Source organism: Cupressus sempervirens, chromosome 3 (genome assembly GCF_028749045.1).
Source record: "Cupressus sempervirens isolate cs-2001-9-10 chromosome 3, ASM2874904v1, whole genome shotgun sequence".
NCBI classification, from domain to species: Eukaryota; Viridiplantae; Streptophyta; class Pinopsida; order Cupressales; family Cupressaceae; genus Cupressus; species Cupressus sempervirens.
The window spans coordinates 599,201,717-599,208,101 of NC_143120.1; positions in this window are offsets into that span (position 1 = coordinate 599,201,717).

The following is a 6,385-nucleotide window of genomic DNA, read 5'->3' on the forward strand; positions in this document are numbered from 1 at the left end:
TGTGCATTGAGCATTCCTCAATCGTTGTAATGCCCCACCAAGGGATCCAAATGAATTAACCTAAAGTTTCACTAAGTTTGGTAGCTTTTTTTGTTTTTAACATGAAAGTTAAACCATTCACAACATACACATAGAAGCGAAAAGAAATATCAAGGGAAAGAAATTGTACATTTTTCCTAACCCATGTATTTGTTTGATAGGTAAAAGTTTTCCCCCCGTAACTCATTAAATAAATTTTCTAAAATGTTCTAAGAGTATTTTTACATAATCACTATGTTGAAAATGATCCTCCTTCCATATTTTGAAATCAATTTCTCGATACTACCTTGGGGAAAAATTATTCTTTTTAAATCATATATCGTTTTCAAATAACTCAATTTGCAATATTAATTAATTTATAAAAACATACCCTTAACACTTAATTAATCTAATTTTATATTAGTTTTTAAATATAACTACAACATTACTTGATATTTATAAGATATCATTAACAAATTTTATAATAATTAATAATTAATAATTATCAATATATAATAATTAAGAATTATTAATATATAACAATTAACAATTAATATTTAAAATTTGTTAATATTTATTAACAATAATTATTATTAAAAAAAAACTTAATAACACATTAAAAAAAAGAACACACAATAATAAAAACAAACCTATGAGTTTCGCAAGCCTGTCGCGGGTATGCAGTACCCTACTGTCTCAGGTTTGCGCTGATAGTGGGTATAGAGTACCCTTGTCGTCATAGTGCCTACGATGGTAGGTACTTTGCCATGCGCAGGGCCATGGGGTATGGGTTCGTCCCTCCCAATTAATTTTTTTTAAAAAAAATTTAAAACAATTTCAATAAAAGTTTTTCCCAAAAGCGCTTTAGTAAAAAATATTTATAAATAATTTCATTAAAATTTTTTTCCCATTATGTCATTTTTAAATTGCAGCGTTTTATATATATAATTTTTTTTTATAAATGGTTTTAATAAACATTTTCAAATTTGTAAATATGTATGTATTTTTTTTATATACATAATTTTTAAACAAAAGGGCTTTTCAAAGTTTTGTAAAATAAAAATTCCTCTATAATGATCATTCTTTAGATTCACCTATTTAATCCTTCTAATAGGTTTTTCCATAAGCATTTAAACCCTAGTCCCATAGATTCCTCAGATCTATGCATGATGTGGTTTTCTCATACAAAAATTAACTACCCATGATAAGAATGCATTTAACTGAAATATGGAATCCTTAGAAAACATTTAGAAGACATGAAGAAGACAGGAAGTGGAAGAAGATAAAATAACGTTTGCAAAATCACAAGTGTCTACCTGGACAATGATGCTAATTCACTTCTCCTTAGAATCTGCGGAGCAAGCCCCTTCCTTCTCCAATGTTCACGGATCCACCCAAAGATGGTCTCCTAACTACTAGGAGTGCCTGAATATAAGGACCTCTCAAGAAGCACCTAGAATGTCTCTAGAAACAACTAGAAGATAGAATAAGTGTTGACAGCTAAGCACAAGCCTTTTCCAACCTTCTAGATGAGTCACAAGGTTGTAGATACCATGTGCTTAATTTGTGTGCTCACTCCTGTGTTGTAGAAATACGTGCATTCAAGAGGTACGCTTACTCCTAGGTAGACTTATAACTTTTATTTTAATTCTTTTATTATTTATTTATTATTTTATAATTATTAATTTTAATTTCTTTTATTTAATTATTTTACTCAATTTATTTCCCACATAATTAATTAAAATCAAAATATCAAAATATCATAACATTATATTAATTTTCCCCAAAATAATTAAATCATTGATTAAATCATTTTTAATTTTAGATTTAATTAATAGAAAATTCACCAAAGACCTTCAAGATAAAATATGAAAACCCATCATAGAACAATCCATACAAAATCAATCTAAAGGGTTAAAATCACAAATTACATCATCTGACGCATCCGAAAGGTAAAACATCTCAGATACTTGTCCTACCTTTCTATGACAAATAGTTTAAGGGTTTAGGATTTGGACTTGAGGATTTATCTCCCTTCTCTTACCATTGAGATAGTACATGTAGTGCCTGCCCCTAGTTCGCATTTTGCTGATGTTGCCAAACTCTTTTAGGACAGTTTTATGATGATGATAATTAGTAACATTATTTTGAGATTATCAGATATTGTTTTAGATTCAGTTTATTATATGATGAGATTACTTGGTACTTTATAGTTCATGTATGCATGATGATTATTCAAGTGATTTCAGTTATTGACGATGATTAGATAGATGGTTTATGCTGTGTGTGTTTTCTTATGGATACTTACCCCATAGTTGCATGTGTATGGTGTGCGTGTTTGTTTTCTTTCTGTATGGCATTTTTGATGTGGTTAAGGAAGGGGGTCATAGTCACCTGCTAGTCGAGATCGACATGATACACCACTTCCTGCCATTGCCTATTTATCTTATTATATATTGTGCTTGTACATGCATGGATTTTATGCAGGTTGCAGGTATCGGGTATCGACTTTCTTGAATTGCCAGGATGAGCATACCCTATCGCATTATCTCAATAGTAAGAGAGGGGAGATAAATACTCAAGTCCAAATCCCAACCCTTTAAGCCATTTGTTCTAATTGAAAATTAAGACAAGTATCAAAGTCGAGTACCTTCTGAATGTGTTAGATGACGTAATTCATGATATTAACCCTTGGTTTGATTTTGTATGTGTTTTGCTAGGATGGGTTTTTGTATTTTATTTTATGAGTCTTTGGTGTATTTTCTATTAATTAAATCTAATTAAAAGATTTGATTAATGATTTAATTTAATGGAAAATTAATATGATATTTTAATATTTATTTAATTTAATTAATTAGGAAATTAATTAAATAAAAGAATTAAATTTGAAAATAAAAGTTATAAGTTTAAAGTTGGAACGTGATAATATTTATTTAATTTAATAATAATATATTTAGAGTTCATTTTTAAATAAATGCTAAATAATATTATTATTTAAGTTAGTAAATATTTTATCAATTGAGTTTCAAATATAAATTTAAAAGTGGAAAGGATATTAAAATTATTAAAAGATTCTAGATTGTATGATGTGTGCATGAGATTTAAAATTAATAAATTATTAAAAAAATAATAAAGTGAATATTAAATAAATTAATGTGTATTATTTTAATATTTATTCACATAGGAGTATGCAAACTCTCGTGAGTTATCATGTTGACAACAGAGGAGTTTGCACTCTAATTATGCACGTGTTGTCTACACTTAGGAGTTAGCACATTATTTGAGCACATGGTGTCTACAACATTATAAAGACCTCATCATGTCTATCTTCTTGTCGTGGAAGTTACGTACTTAGTTGTCATGCTTATCTCCTAGTTCTTTCTAGACACATTCTAGATGCATCTTAGAGGGCTTTAAATAGAGGCTCTCCTAGTGTGTATGGACAAGCTAACATGCATTCGAGAAGCTCATATGCTTCTACATCCTCATATGCTTCTACAAGCACTTCTAGTCACTTGGGGGGGGGGGGGGGGGGGGGGGGGTTTGGTTCTTGGAGGAATTGTGAATGTTGGAGAAGGAAGGAATTTTCAGAAAGGAGAATGTTCTAAGAGGAGGAGCTTCTCTACAATTTTCTAAGGTGTAGGGAATTAGCATCAGTGTCTAGGTAGGCACTCGTGATTATTTCACATATTTTATTATGCTATTTCTCTTCCTATCTTCATCTTGTCTATTATGTGTGTCTGAATAATTCTCTATGAATGAATCTTTAATTTTGTAATTCGGGCATGCATATTGTTTCATCCAGTTATGAGAATTAAAAATATTATTGCAATCTTCCCTTAGTAGAATCAAGATTTAGAAATTGATTCGGGTTTGGGTTCAAATTAAAATAGAATCTTATTATTATGCATTAGTTTTATATGATTTATTAACTAATCTAATTTAATTTAATTTAATTAAGATTAGTTAATAGTAGAAGAAGTGTAATTAATTATTAGTCAATTTAAGTAAATGGATTTTTAAATGAGGGAAAATTAAAAGAAAAGAGATATTAATAAGTGAAATTATATAATTGAATTATTAATGAGATTGATTTTACTTAAAATCAATGAGGATTATTTTAAATAAATGATTGTTCTTGAAGTGTTTAAACGAAATTGTAAACTAATTATTTGAAAGTTGATAAGTATTATTCTAATGTTTTGAATAATGTGAATGATTTTATTAGAAGTCAATGGAAGCTTGTTTAATGATTTAGATAAGTAAGAAATTATCTTCTTATTATTTTAGAAAATTGTTTTAAAATAATGGAAGGATAATTCTATGCTTTATTCAAAGAAATAAATGGGTTGACTTGTAGAAGAATCTTATACTCTTGAAATATACTTGAAACAAAATCGAAAACTTCATATTTGGCTTAACCATGTGATTGCAAAAGTAAACTAAAATATGTGTTTGTATCTTGTTTCTCTATGCTATATGTATTTTGGGGTTTTGGGGTTTGTCCTAGCTTTGACCAGTCTTATGTTGTTACCAGAGGCTCAAGGGTTATGTCAATGTGATGGCATGTTGATGTTATTTGATCTCAATCTTTCTAAACCCAACCATGGTAATGCAATGGCATGCTCTATGAGATGTTTGTATTTACTGATTGCTATTTCTTTCCATTCTTCTTGTGTGAAGCTGAGGTGTAAGTATTTGAGATACTTGACTTAACCATTTTTGAGTCATCAATTAGTTATCCTTGGACTACTTTCCAATCGCCATGATGGGACAGAAGTGTTGATTTTTTTCTTAATATTGTCATGTTGTGACATGTTTTGACTCGACCATTTTGAGTCTTCGATCAGTATTACTTTGAGATATTTCTTGGTTTCTTGATGAGAACGAATGGATATTGTGATTATCATTGATACCTTCAGTTGCCAATAGAGAGTTGTTGTGGTCATGATTATCAATAGATGATTTTCAGTTGCTCATGGAGATTTGATGTTCTTATTGTGGATTATCTTTTGGTATTTTTCCAGTTTCTTGTATAGGACTATGGTGATTTTTTGATTTATGATTCCATGAGCTTAGTGTAGGTTATCTACTTGTAGTGTCGAGAAGTGGCTTGCAGTGGGGATCGGGGCCCTAAGTGGCTACCAGGGTAACTCATTGTAAGTTGTTTTAATAAGTGAAAACATTTACACTAAATGGGGATTAAATGAACCTAATAAGATAATTGTATGTTCTCGCCCATGCCTTGAGTGGTAGTACAGACTAGGATGAGAGTAGAGAGAACGCTTGGTTGTGACCTTGCATTTCGTAGTATGCCTCGTCAGTATGAGAGGATACTAGTGGTTGCATAGGGATCACTAGGGGGCTAGGGTCTATTGAGAGACTACCAGGGTAACTCTAGCATGATCCGTACAATGACACTTTCCTTCTTGCGTAGTAGGTTTCCTACATGTCTTTGTTGTGCCTCTTGGATTAGATGTCAGTTTGTGATTGGAACCTTTGAGTTAGTAAACTATTAGAATTCCTAGACTTAGAGAGTACTTATGTTATGTGATTTTTTATCTTGTGATATGTGATTTGATATCCTATTTGATATCCGACTGGGACTCATTTCAGTGAATCAATTAGTAGAGAGAGGTAGGAAGGTGATAGTTGCTTGCACTATTGTTTGTTCCTTTGCTTGGGGGTAGCTGCGATACGAGGTAGTGGTGCCCATCAAATTTTAGGAAGAAGGTGGAAGGTGAGATTGCTTGGTTCGATGGCTCAAGCCCTACTATTCTATGGGCGGCCCCTTATAATAGTAGGGGAGTCTGCCCCCTTTTAGATTATTGTTCAATTGCTTGTTGAGATTGCTTTGGGGTAGGGCCCTTTATAATATAGGGCAGTCTAGGTGGGCAGTGAGATGGATTTCTTGGATGGTTCATTAGCTATTATTGAATGGTTTTAAAGGGGTAATATGTTACCCTATGACCTCTTTCACCCCATTTTAACATATGAGATATGTTCCTAGGGGTCCTACAACCATAAGGAACATATGTTGTGAACAAATATATATAATATATTTTAAAATATAGTATATTAAATATATATATATATATATATATATATATATATATATATATATATATATATATAATATATACTATATACTATAATACAAGATATATGATAATCTATAGTATACTATATGATATATAATATGTTGGCACTTCTTATATGTAACTAGAACCCCATATTCAATTGTAGAAACAAAATAATTCATTTGGGCGACAATATATCGAGTATCTGGTTAGGCTTGGTAATTACCAAGCCTAGTTGGTTAACTCAAAAACATGTTATTTTCCCCCATTTAGGTGACTTCTAGACT